Here is a 14479-nt window from a genome sequence, read left to right as displayed (position 1 = left end):
CTGTTCATGCTCCTCGTATTTTTCACACCTTTTCGTGCTCCTCGTATTTTTCAGACCTTTTCGTTCTCTTCATATTTTTCACACCTTTTCGTGCTCTTCATATTTTTCAGACCTTTTCATGGTCTTCATATTTTTCACACCTTTTCAGGCTCTTCATATTTTTCAGACATTTTCATGTACCTCATATTTTCAGAACTTTTTATGCTCCTCGTATTTTTCAGACCTTTTCATGCTCCTCATATTTTTCAGACATTTTCATGTACCTCATATTTTCAGAACTTTTTATGCTCCTCGTATTTTTCAGACCTTTTCATGCTCCTCATATTTTTTAGGCCTTTTCATTCTCCTCCTATTTTTCACACCTTTTCATGATTCTCGTATTTTTCACACCTTTTCATGCACCTCGTATTTTTTCAGACCTTTTCATGCTTCTTGTATTTTTCACACCTTTACATGCTCCTCGTATTTTTCAGACCTATTTATGCTTCTCCTATTTCTAGACCTTTTCATGCTCCTCGTATTTTTCACACCTTTTTGTGCTCCTCGTATTTTTCAGACCTTTTAGTGCCCCTCACATTTTTCAGACCTTTTCGTGCACTTCATATTTTTCACACCTTTTCATGCTCTTCATATTTTTCAAACCTTTTCATGCTCATCATATTTTTCACACCTTTTCATGCTCCTCATATTTTCCAGGCCTTTTCATGCTCCTCATTTTTTTCAGGCCTTTTCATGCTCCTCGTATTTTTCACACCTTTTCATGCTCCCTGTATTTTTCACACCTTTTCATGCTCCTCGTATTTTACACAACTTTTCATGCTCCTCGTATTTTTCACACCTTTTCATGCTCCCCGTAATTTTCACACCTTTTCGTGCTCCTCCTATTTTCACACCCTTTCAGGCTCTTTGAATTTTTCAGACCTTTTCATGCTCCTCCTATTTTTCAGAATTTTTCATGCTCTTCATATTTCTCAGAACTTTTCATGCTCTCGTATTTCTCAGTCCTTTTCATGCTTCTCGTATTTTTCACAGCTTTTTATGCTTCTCGTATTTTTCACACCTTTTCATGCTTCTCATTTTTTTCTCACCTTTTCATGCTCCTCGTATTTTTCACACCTTTTCATGCTCTTCATATTTTTCAGACCTTTTCATGCTCCTCGTATTTTTCAGACCTTTTCATGCTCCTACTATTTTTCACACCTTTTCATGCTCTTGTATTTTGCAACCTTTTCTTGCTCCTCCTATTTTTCAGACCTTTTCAATGCTACTCGTATTTTTCATACCTTTTCGTGTTCTTCATATTTTTCACTCGTTTTCGTGCTCTTCCTATTTTTAGAACATTTTCATGCTCTTCATATTTTTCACACCTTTTCAGGCTCTTCATATTTTTCAGACCTTTTCATGCTCCTCGTATTTTTCAGACCCTTTCATGCTCCTCGTATTTTTCAGACCTTTTCATGCTCCTCTTATTTTTAACACCTTTTCATACTGCTCGTATTTTTCACACCTTTTCATGCTCCTCCTATTTTTCGGACCTTTTCATGCTCCTCGTATTTTTCGGACCTTTTCATGCTCCTCCTATTTTTCAACACTTTCATGCTCCGCGTATTTTTCACACATTTTCGAGCTCCTCCTATTTTTCAGACCTTTTCATGCTCCTCGTATTTTTCAGACCTTTTCATGCTCCTCGTATTTTTCAGACACTTTCATGCTCCTCGTATTTTTCAGACCTTTTCATGCTCCTCTTATTTTTCACACCTTTTCATACTGCTCGTATTTTTCAGACCTTTTCATGCTCCTCGTATTTTTCGGACCTTTTCATGCTCCTCCTATTTTTCACCCCTTTCATGCTCCGCGTATTTTTCACACCTTTTCTAGCTCCTCCTATTTTTCAGACCTTTTCATGCTCCTCGTATTTTTCAGACCTTTTCATTCTCTTCATATTTTTCAGACCTTTTCATGCTCCTCGTATTTTTCATACATTTTCATGCTCTTCGTATTTTTCAGACTTTATCATGCTCCTCTTTTTTCTCAGTCCTTTTCATGCTCCTTGTATGTCTCAGACCTTTTCGTGCTCCTCCTGGTTTTCACACCTTTTCATGCTCCGTGTATTTTTCATGCTCCTCGTATTTTTCATGCTTCTCATACTTTTCAGACCTTTTCATGCTCATCGTATTTTTCAGACATTTTCATGCTCCTTGTATTTTTCAGAGCTTTTCTTGATCTTCATGTTTTTCACACCTATTCGTGCTCTTCATATTTTTCAAAACTTTTCATACTCTTCATATTTTATACACCTTTTCAGGCTCTTCATATTTTTCAGTACTTTTCATGCTCCTCATATTTTTCAGAGTTTTTCATGCTCCAAGTATTTTTCACACCTTTTCATGCTCCTCATATTTTTCACACCTTTTCATGCTCCTCGTATTTTTCAGACCTTTTCGTGCTTCTCCTATTTTCCACACCTTTTTGTGCTCTTCATATTTTCAGACCTTTTCATGCTCCTCATATTTTTCAGACATTTTCATGCTCCTCGGATTTCTCCGATCTTTTCATGCTCCTCGTATTTCTCCGATCTTTTAATGCTCCTCATATTTCTCAGACATATTCATGACCTCGTATTTCTCAGACTTTTCATGCTCCTCGTATTTTTCACACCTTTTCATTCTCCTCGTATTTTTCACACCTTTTCATGCTCCTCGAATTTTTCACTAATTTTCATGCTCCTCGTACTTTTCACACCTTTTCGTTCTTCTCCTATTTTTCAAACATTTTCGTGCTCTTCATTTTTTTCAGAGCCTTTCATGCTCCTCATATTTTTCACACGTTTTCATACTCCTCATATTTTTCAGACCTTTTCATGCTCCTCGTATTTTTCAGGCCTTTTCATGCTGCTCGTATTTTTCAGACCTTTTCATGCTCCTCGTATTTTTCAGCCTTTTTCAATCTCCTCATATTCTTCAAACCATTTCATGCCCCTCATAATTCTCATACATTTTCATGCTCCTCGTTTTTCTCAGACCTTTTCATGCTCCTCATATTTTTCACACCTTTTCATGCTCCTCGTACTTTTCACACCTTTTCGTTCTCCTCCTATTTTTTCACACATTTTCGTGCTCTTCATATTTTTCAGAGCTTTTCATGCTCCTCATATTTTTCAGACGTTTTCATACTCCTCATATTTTTCAGACCTTTTCATGCTCCTCGTATTTTTCAGACCTGTTCATGCTCCACGTATTTTTCAGCCTTTTTCAATCTCCTCATATTCTTCAAACCTTTTCATGCCCCTCATATTTCTCAGACATTTTCATGCTCCTCGTTTTTCTCAGACCTTTTCATGCTCCCCGTATTTTTCACACCTTTTCATGCTCCTCTTTGTTGACACCTTTTCATGCTCGTATTTTTCACACCTTTTCATGCTCCTCGTATTTTTCACACATTTTCATGCAGCTCGTATTTTTCACATTTATTCATTCGCCTCGTAGTTTTCACACCTTTTCATGCTCCCCGTATTTTTCACACCTTTTCATGCTCCTCATATTTTCTGACTTTTTCATGATCCTCTTATTTCTCAGACCTCTTCATGCTCCTCGTATTTCTCAGACCTTTTCATGTTCCTCGCGTTTTTCCCACCTTTTCATGCTCCGTGTATTTCTCACACCTTTTCATGCTCCTCGTATTTTTCACACATTTTCATTGTCCTCGTATTTTTCCAGCTTCTCATGCTCCTCGTATTTTTCACACCTTTTCAGGCTCTTGATATTTTTCAGACCTTTTCATGCACTTCATATTTTACAGAACTTTTTATGCTCCTCGTATTTTTCACACCTTTTCATGCTTTTTGTATTTCTCAGACCTTTTCATGCACCTCGTATTTTTCACACTTTTTCATGCTCCTCGTATTTCTCACACCTTTTCATGGTCCTCGTATTTCTCAGACATTTTCATGCTCCTCGTTTTACTCAGACCTTTTCATGCTCCTTGTATTTTTCACACCTTTTCATCCTCCTCGTATTTTTCACACCTACTCATGCTCCTCGTTTTTGACACCTTTTCATGCTCCTCCTATTTTTCACACCGTTACATGCTCCTCATATTTTTCACACCTTTTCATGCTCCTCGTATTTTTCAGACCTTTTTATGCTCCTCCTATTTCTAGACCTTTTCATGCTCCTTGCATTTTTCACACCTTTTCATGCTCCTCGTATTTTTCAGACCTTTTCGTGCTCTTCATATTTTTCACACTTTTTCATGCTCTTCATATTTTTTAGACCGTTTCATGCTCTTCATATTTTTCACACCTTTTCAGGCTCTTCATATGTTTCAGACCTTTTCATGCATCTCGTATTTTGCAGAACTTTTTATGCTCCTCATGATTTTCATAGCTTTTCATGCTCCTCGTATTTTCCACACCTTTTCATGCTCCTCATATTTTTCAGGCCTTTTCATGCTCCTCCTTTTTTTCACACGTTTTCATGTTCCCCGTATTTTTCACACCTTTTCATGCTCCTCGTATTTTCTGACTTTTTCATGATCCTCTTATTCCTCAGACCTCTTCATGCACCTCGTATTTTTCAGACCTTTTCATACTCCTCGTATTTTTCACACCTTTTCATTCTCCTTGTATTTTTCAGACCTTTTTATGCTCCTCCTATTTCTAGAGCTGTTCATGCTCCTCGTATTTTTCACACCTTTTCGTGCTCCTCGTATTTTTCAGACCTTTTCGTTCTCTTCATATTTTTCACACCTTTTCGTGCTCTTCATATTTTTCAGACCTTTTCATGGTCTTCATATTTTTCACACCTTTTCAGGCTCTTCATATTTTTCAGACATTTTCATGTACCTCATATTTTTCAGAACTTTTTATGCTCCTCGTATTTTTCAGACCTTTTCATGCTCCTCATATTTTTTAGGCCTTTTCATTCTCCTCCTATTTTTCACACCGTTTCATGATTCTCGTATTTTTCACACCTTTTCATGCACCTCGTATTTTTCAGACCTTTTCATGCTTCTTGTATTTTTCACACCTTTACATGCTCCTCGTATTTTTCAGACCTATTTATGCTTCTCCTATTTCTAGACCTTTTCATGCTCCTCGTATTTTTCACACCTTTTTGTGCCCCTCGTATTTTTCAGACCTTTTAGTGCCCCTCACATTTTTCAGACCTTTTCGAGCACTTCATATTTTTCACACCTTTTCATGCTCTTCATATTTTTCAAACCTTTTCATGCTCATCATATTTTTCACACCTTTTCATGCTCCTCATATTTTCCAGGCCTTTTCATGCTCCTCATTTTTTCAGGCCTTTTCATGCTCCTCGTATTTTTCACACCTTTTCATGCTCCCTGTATTTTTCACACCTTTTCATGCTCCTCGTATTTTACACAACTTTTCATGCTCCTCGTATTTTTCACACCTTTTCATGCTCCCCGTAATTTTCACACCTTTTCGTGCTCCTCCTATTTTCACACCCTTTCAGGCTCTTTGAATTTTTCAGACCTTTTCATGCTCCTCATATTTTTCAGAACTTTTCATGCTCTTCATATTTCTCAGAACTTTTCATGCTCTCGTATTTCTCAGACCTTTTCATGCTTCTCGTATTTTTCACAGCTTTTTATGCTTCTCGTATTTTTCACACCTTTTCATGCTTCTCATTTTTTTCTCACCTTTTCATGCTCCTCGTATTTTTCACACCTTTTCATGCTCTTCATATTTTTCAGACCTTTTCATGCTCCTCGTATTTTTCAGACCTTTTCATGCTCCTGCTATTTTTCACACCTTTTCATGCTCTTGTATTTTGCAACCTTTTCTTGCTCCTCCTATTTTTCAGACCTTTTCAATGCTACTCGTATTTTTCATACCTTTTCGTGTTCTTCATATTTTTCACTCGTTTTCGTGCTCTTCCTATTTTTAGAACATTTTCATGCTCTTCATATTTTTCACACCTTTTCAGGCTCTTCATATTTTTCAGACCTTTTCATGCTCCTGCTATTTTTCACACCTTTTCATGCTCTTGTATTTTGCAACCTTTTCTTGCTCCTCCTATTTTTCAGACCTTTTCAATGCTACTCGTATTTTTCATACCTTTTCGTATTCTTCATATTTTTCACTCGTTTTCGTGCTCTTCCTATTTTTAGAACATTTTCATGCTCTTCATATTTTTCACACCTTTTCAGGCTCTTCATATTTTTCAGACCTTTTCATGCTTCTCTTATTTTTCACACCTTTTCATACTGCTCGTATTTTTCACACCTTTTCATGCTCCTCGTATTTTTCGGACCTTTTCATGCTCCTCCTATTTTTCACCCCTTTCATGCTCCACGTATTTTTCACACCTTTTCGAGCTCCTCCTATTTTTCAGACCTTTTCATGCTCCTCGTATTTTTCAGACCTTTTCATGCTCTTCATATTTTTCAGACCTTTTTATGCTCCTTGTATTTTTCAGAGCTTTTCTTGCTCTTCATGTTTTTCACACCTATTCGTGCTCTTCATATTTTTCATAACTTTTCATGCTCTTCATATTTTATACACCTTTTCAGGCTCTTCATATTTTTCAGAACTTTTCATGCTCCTCATATTTTTCAGACCTTTTCATGCTCCTTGTATTTTTCAGAGCTTTTCTTGCTCTTCATATTTTTCACACCTATTTGTGCTCTTCATATTTTTCATAACTTTTCATGCTCTTCATATTTTATACACCTTTTCATGCTTTTCATATTTTTCAGACCTTTTCATGCTCCTCATATTTTTCACACCTTTTCATGCTCCTCGTATTTTTCAGACCTTTTTATGCTCCTCCTATTTCTAGACCTTTTCATGCTCCTTGTATTTTTCACACCTTTTCATGCTCCTCGTATTTTTCAGACCTTTTCGTGCTCTTCATATTTTTCACACTTTTTCATGCTCTTCATATTTTTCAGACCGTTTCATGCTCTTCATATTTTTCACACCTTTTCAGGCTCTTCATATTTTTCAGACCTTTTCATGCACCTCGTATTTTGCAGAACTTTTTATGCTCCTCATGTTTTCATACCTTTTCATGCTCCTCGTATTTTACTCACCTTTTCATGCTCCTCATAGTTTTCAGGCCTTTTCATGCTCCTCATATTTTTCAGGCCTTTTCATGCTCCTCGTATTTTTCACACCTTTTCATTCTCTGCGTATTTTTCACACCTTTTCATGCTCCTCGTATTTTTCAGACCTTTTCGTGCTCTTCATATTTTTCACACTTTTTCATGCTCTTCATATTTTTTAGACCGTTTCATGCTCTTCATATTTTTCACACCTTTTCAGGCTCTTCATATGTTTCAGACCATTTCATGCTCCACGTATTTTGCAGAACTTTTTATGCTCCTCATGTTTTTCATACCTTTTCATGCTCCTCGTATTTTCCACACCTTTTCATGCTCCTCATATTTTTCAGGCCTTTTCATGCTCCTCCTATTTTTCACACGTTTTCATGTTCCCCGTATTTTTCACACCTTTTCATGCTCCTCGTATTTTCTGACTTTTTCATGATCCTCTTATTCCTCAGACCTCTTCATGCACCTCGTATTTTTCAGACCTTTTCATACTCCTCGTATTTTTCACACCTTTTCATTCTCCTTGTATTTTTCAGACCTTTTTATGCTCCTCCTATTTCTAGAGCTGTTCATGCTCCTCGTATTTTTCACACCTTTTCGTGCTCCTCGTATTTTTCAGCCTTTTTCAATCTCCTCATATTCTTCAAACCTTTTCATGCCCCTCATATTTCTCAGACATTTTCATGCTCCTCGTTTTTCTCAGACCTTTTCATGCTCCCCTTATTTTTCACACCTTTTCATGCTCCTCGTTGTTGACACCTTTTCATGCTCGTATTTTTCACACCTTTTCATGCTCCTCGTATTTTTCACACATTTTCATGCAGCTCGTATTTTTCACATTTATTCATTCGCCTCGTAGTTTTCACACCTTTTCATGCTCCCCGTATTTTTCACACCTTTTCATGCTCCTCATATTTTCTGACTTTTTCATGATCCTCTTATTTCTCAGACCTCTTCATGCTCCTCGTATTTCTCAGACCTTTTCATGTTCCTCGCGTTTTTCCCACCTTTTCATGCTCCGTGTATTTCTCACACCTTTTCATGCTCCTCGTATTTTTCACACATTTTCATTGTCCTCGTATTTTTCCAGCTTTTCATGCTCCTCGTATTTTTCACACCTTTTCAGGCTCTTCATATTTTTCAGACCTTTTCATGCACCTCATATTTTACAGAACTTTTTATGCTCCTCGTATTTTTCACACCTTTTCATGCTTCTTGTATTTCTCAGACCTTTTCATGCCCCTCGTATTTTTCACACTTTTTCATGCTCCTCGTATTTCTCACACCTTTTCATGGTCCTCGTATTTCTCAGACATTTTCATGCTCCTCGTTTTTCTCAGACCTTTTCATGCTCCTTGTATTTTTCACACCTTTTCATCCTCCTCGTATTTTTCACACCTACTCATGCTCCTCGTTTTTGACACCTTTTCATGCTCCTCCTATTTTTCACACCGTTACATGCTCCTCATATTTTTCACACCTTTTCATGCTCCTCATATTTTTCAGACCTTTTTATGCTCCTCCTATTTCTAGACCTTTTCATGCTCCTTGTATTTTTCACACCTTTTCATGCTCCTCGTATTTTTCAGACCTTTTCGTGCTCTTCATATTTTTCACACTTTTTCATGCTCTTCATATTTTTTAGACCGTTTCATGCTCTTCATATTTTTCACACCTTTTCAGGCTCTTCATATGTTTCAGACCTTTTCATGCATCTCGTATTTTGCAGAACTTTTTATGCTCCTCATGTTTTTCATACCTTTTCATGCTCCTCGTATTTTCCACACCTTTTCATGCTCCTCATATTTTTCAGGCCTTTTCATGCTCCTCCTATTTTTCACACGTTTTCATGTTCCCCGTATTTTTCACACCTTTTCATGCTCCTCGTATTTTCTGACTTTTTCATGATCCTCTTATTCCTCAGACCTCTTCATGCACCTCGTATTTTTCAGACCTTTTCATACTCCTCGTATTTTTCACACCTTTTCATTCTCCTTGTATTTTTCAGACCTTTTTATGCTCCTCCTATTTCTAGAGCTGTTCATGCTCCTCGTATTTTTCACACCTTTTCGTGCTCCTCGTATTTTTCAGACCTTTTCGTTCTCTTCATATTTTTCACACCTTTTCGTGCTCTTCATATTTTTCAGACCTTTTCATGGTCTTCATATTTTTCACACCTTTTCAGGCTCTTCATATTTTTCAGACATTTTCATGTACCTCATATTTTTCAGAACTTTTTATGCTCCTCGTATTTTTCAGACCTTTTCATGCTCCTCATATTTTTTAGGCCTTTTCATTCTCCTCCTATTTTTCACACCTTTTCATGATTCTCGTATTTTTCACACCTTTTCATGCACCTCGTATTTTTCAGACCTTTTCATGCTTCTTGTATTTTTCACACCTTTACATGCTCCTCTTATTTTTCAGACCTATTTATGCTTCTCCTATTTCTAGACCTTTTCATGCTCCTCGTATTTTTCACACCTTTTTGTGCCCCTCGTATTTTTCAGACCTTTTAGTGCCCCTCACATTTTTCAGACCTTTTCGTGCACTTCATATTTTTCACACCTTTTCATGCTCTTCATATTTTTCAAACCTTTTCATGCTCATCATATTTTTCACACCTTTTCATGCTCCTCATATTTTCCAGGCCTTTTCATGCTCCTCATTTTTTCAGGCCTTTTCATGCTCCTCGTATTTTTCACACCTTTTCATGCTCCCTGTATTTTTCACACCTTTTCATGCTCCTCGTATTTTACACAACTTTTCATGCTCCTCGTATTTTTCACACCTTTTCATGCTCCCCGTAATTTTCACACCTTTTCGTGCTCCTCCTATTTTCACACCCTTTCAGGCTCTTTGAATTTTTCAGACCTTTTCATGCTCCTCCTATTTTTCAGAATTTTTCATGCTCTTCATATTTCTCAGAACTTTTCATGCTCTCGTATTTCTCAGTCCTTTTCATGCTTCTCGTATTTTTCACAGCTTTTTATGCTTCTCGTATTTTTCACACCTTTTCATGCTTCTCATTTTTTTCTCACCTTTTCATGCTCCTCGTATTTTTCACACCTTTTCATGCTCCTCATATTTTTCAGACCTTTTCATGCTCCTCGTATTTTTCAGACCTTTTCATGCTCCTGCTATTTTTCACACCTTTTCATGCTCTTGTATTTTGCAACCTTTTCTTGCTCCTCCTATTTTTCAGACCTTTTCAATGCAACTCGTATTTTTCATACCTTTTCGTGTTCTTCATATTTTTCACTCGTTTTCGTGCTCTTCCTATTTTTAGAACATTTTCATGCTCTTCATATTTTTCACACCTTTTCAGGCTCTTCATATTTTTCAGACCTTTTCATGCTCCTCGTATTTTTCAGACCCTTTCATGCTCCTCGTATTTTTCAGACCTTTTCATGCTCCTCTTATTTTTAACACCTTTTCATACTGCTCGTATTTTTCACACCTTTTCATGCTCCTCCTATTTTTCGGACCTTTTCATGCTCCTCGTATTTTTCGGACCTTTTCATGCTCCTCCTATTTTTCAACACTTTCATGCTCCGCGTATTTTTCACACATTTTCGAGCTCCTCCTATTTTTCAACACTTTCATGCTCCTCTTATTTTTCACACCTTTTCATACTGCTCGTATTTTTCAGACCTTTTCATGCTCCAAGTATTTTTCACACCTTTTCATGCTCCTCATATTTTTCACACCTTTTCATGCTCCTCGTATTTTTCAGACCTTTTCGTGCTTCTCCTATTTTCCACACCTTTTTGTGCTCTTCATATTTTCAGACCTTTTCATGCTCCTCATCTTTTTCAGACATTTTCATGCTCCTCGGATTTCTCCGATCTTTTCATGCTCCTCGTATTTCTCCGATCTTTTAATGCTCCTCATATTTCTCAGACATATTCATGCTCCTCGTATTTCTCAGACTTTTCATGCTCCTCGTATTTTTCACACCTTTTCATGCTCCTCGAATTTTTCACTCCTTTTCATGCTCCTCGTACTTTTCACACCTTTTCGTTCTTCTCCTATTTTTCACACATTTTCGTGCTCTTCATATTTTTCAGAGCTTTTCATGCTCCTCATATTTTTCACACGTTTTCATACTCCTCATATTTTTCAGACCTTTTCATGCTCCTCGTATTTTTCAGGCCTTTTCATGCTCCTTGTATTTTTCACACATTTTCATGCTCCTCATATTTTTTACACCTTTTCATGCTCCTCATATTTTTCAAACATTTTCATGCTCCTCGGATTTCTCTGATCTTTTCATGCTCCTCGTATTTCTCCGATCTTTTAATGCTCCTCATATTTCTCAGACATATTCATGCTCCTCGTATTTCTCAGAATTTTCATGCTCCTCGTATTTTTCACACCTTTTCATTCTCCTCGTATTTTTCACACCTTTTCATGCTCCTCGTATTTTTCACACCTTTTCATGCTCCTCGAATTTTTCACTTCTTTTCATGCTCCTCGTACATTTCACACCTTTTCGTTCTCCTCCTATTTTTCACACATTTTCGTGCTCTTCATATTTTTCATAGCTTTTCATGCTCCTCATATTTTTCACACGTTTTCATACTCCTCATATTTTTCAGACCTTTTCATGCTCCTCGTATTTTTCAGGCCTTTTCATGCTCCTCGTATTTTTCAGACCTTTTCATGCTCCTCGTATTTTTCAGCCTTTTTCAATCTCCTCATATTCTTCAAACCATTTCATGCCCCTCAGAATTCTCATACATTTTCATGCTCCTCGTTTTTCTCAGACCTTTTCATGCTCCTCATATTTTTCACACCTTTTCATGCTCCTCGTACTTTTCACACCTTTTCGTTCTCCTCCTATTTTTTCACACATTTTCTTGCTCTTCATATTTTTCAGAGCTTTTCATGCTCCTCATATTTTTCAGACGTTTTCATACTCCTCATATTTTTCAGACCTTTTCATGCTCCTCGTATTTTTCAGACCTTTTCATGCTCCACGTATTTTTCAGCCTTTTTCAATCTCCTCATATTCTTCAAACCTTTTCATGCCCCTCATATTTCTCAGACATTTTCATGCTCCTCGTTTTTCTCAGACCTTTTCATGCTCCCCGTATTTTTCACACCTTTTCATGCTCCTCGTTGTTGACACCTTTTCATGCTCGTATTTTTCACACCTTTTCATGCTCCTCGTATTTTTCACACATTTTCATGCAGCTCGTATTTTTCACATTTATTCATTCGCCTCGTAGTTTTCACACCTTTTCATGCTCCCCGTATTTTTCACACCTTTTCATGCTCCTCATATTTTCTGACTTTTTCATGATCCTCTTATTTCTCAGACCTCTTCATGCTCCTCGTATTTCTCAGACCTTTTCATGTTCCTCGCGTTTTTCCCACCTTTTCATGCTCCGTGTATTTCTCACACCTTTTCATGCTCCTCGTATTTTTCACACATTTTCATTGTCCTCGTATTTTTCCAGCTTTTCATGCTCCTCGTATTTTTCACACCTTTTCAGGCTCTTCATATTTTTCAGACCTTTTCATGCACCTCATATTTTACAGAACTTTTTATGCTTCTCGTATTTTTCACACCTTTTCATGCTTCTTGTATTTCTCAGACCTTTTCATGCCCCTCGTATTTTTCACACTTTTTCATGCTCCTCGTATTTCTCACACCTTTTCATGGTCCTCGTATTTCTCAGACATTTTCATGCTCCTCGTTTTTCTCAGACCTTTTCATGCTCCTTGTATTTTTCACACCTTTTCATCCTCCTCGTATTTTTCACACCTACTCATGCTCCTCGTTTTTGACACCTTTTCATGCTCCTCCTATTTTTCACACCGTTACATGCTCCTCATATTTTTCACACCTTTTCATGCTCCTCATATTTTTCAGACCTTTTTATGCTCCTCCTATTTCTAGACCTTTTCATGCTCCTTGTATTTTTCACACCTTTTCATGCTCCTCGTATTTTTCAGACCTTTTCGTGCTCTTCATATTTTTCACACTTTTTCATGCTCTTCATATTTTTTAGACCGTTTCATGCTCTTCATATTTTTCACACCTTTTCAGGCTCTTCATATGTTTCAGACCTTTTCATGCATCTCGTATTTTGCAGAACTTTTTATGCTCCTCATGTTTTTCATACCTTTTCATGCTCCTCGTATTTTCCACACCTTTTCATGCTCCTCATATTTTTCAGGCCTTTTCATGCTCCTCCTATTTTTCACACGTTTTCATGTTCCCCGTATTTTTCACACCTTTTCATGCTCCTCGTATTTTCTGACTTTTTCATGATCCTCTTATTCCTCAGACCTCTTCATGCACCTCGTATTTTTCAGACCTTTTCATACTCCTCGTATTTTTCACACCTTTTCATTCTCCTTGTATTTTTCAGACCTTTTTATGCTCCTCCTATTTCTAGAGCTGTTCATGCTCCTCGTATTTTTCACACCTTTTCGTACTCCTCGTATTTTTCAGACCTTTTCGTTCTCTTCATATTTTTCACACCTTTTCGTGCTCTTCATATTTTTCAGACCTTTTCATGGTCTTCATATTTTTCACACCTTTTCAGGCTCTTCATATTTTTCAGACATTTTCATGTACCTCATATTTTTCAGAACTTTTTATGCTCCTCGTATTTTTCAGACCTTTTCATGCTCCTCATATTTTTTAGGCCTTTTCATTCTCCTCCTATTTTTCACACCTTTTCATGATTCTCGTATTTTTCACACCTTTTCATGCACCTCGTATTTTTCAGACCTTTTCATGCTTCTTGTATTTTTCACACCTTTACATGCTCCTCGTATTTTTCAGACCTATTTATGCTTCTCCTATTTCTAGACCTTTTCATGCTCCTCGTATTTTTCACACCTTTTTGTGCCCCTCGTATTTTTCAGACCTTTTAGTGCCCCTCACATTTTTCAGACCTTTTCGTGCACTTCATATTTTTCACACCTTTTCATGCTCTTCATATTTTTCAAACCTTTTCATGCTCATCATATTTTTCACACCTTTTCATGCTCCTCATATTTTCCAGGCCTTTTCATGCTCCTCATTTTTTTCAGGCCTTTTCATGCTCCTCGTATTTTTCACACCTTTTCATGCTCCCTGTATTTTTCACACCTTTTCATGCTCCTCGTATTTTACACAACTTTTCATGCTCCTCGTATTTTTCACACCTTTTCATGCTCCCCGTAATTTTCACACCTTTTCGTGCTCCTCCTATTTTCACACCCTTTCAGGCTCTTTGAATTTTTCAGACCTTTTCATGCTCCTCCTATTTTTCAGAATTTTTCATGCTCTTCATATTTCTCAGAACTTTTCATGCTCTCGTATTTCTCAGTCCTTTTCATGCTTCTCGTATTTTTCACAGCTTTTTATGCTTCTCGTATTTTTCACACCTTTTTA

This window comes from Cervus elaphus, chromosome X (assembly GCF_910594005.1).
Source record: "Cervus elaphus chromosome X, mCerEla1.1, whole genome shotgun sequence".
Taxonomy (NCBI): domain Eukaryota; kingdom Metazoa; phylum Chordata; class Mammalia; order Artiodactyla; family Cervidae; genus Cervus; species Cervus elaphus.
The sequence above is the reverse complement of the archived record's forward strand: the minus strand, read 5'-3'. Positions refer to the sequence as shown.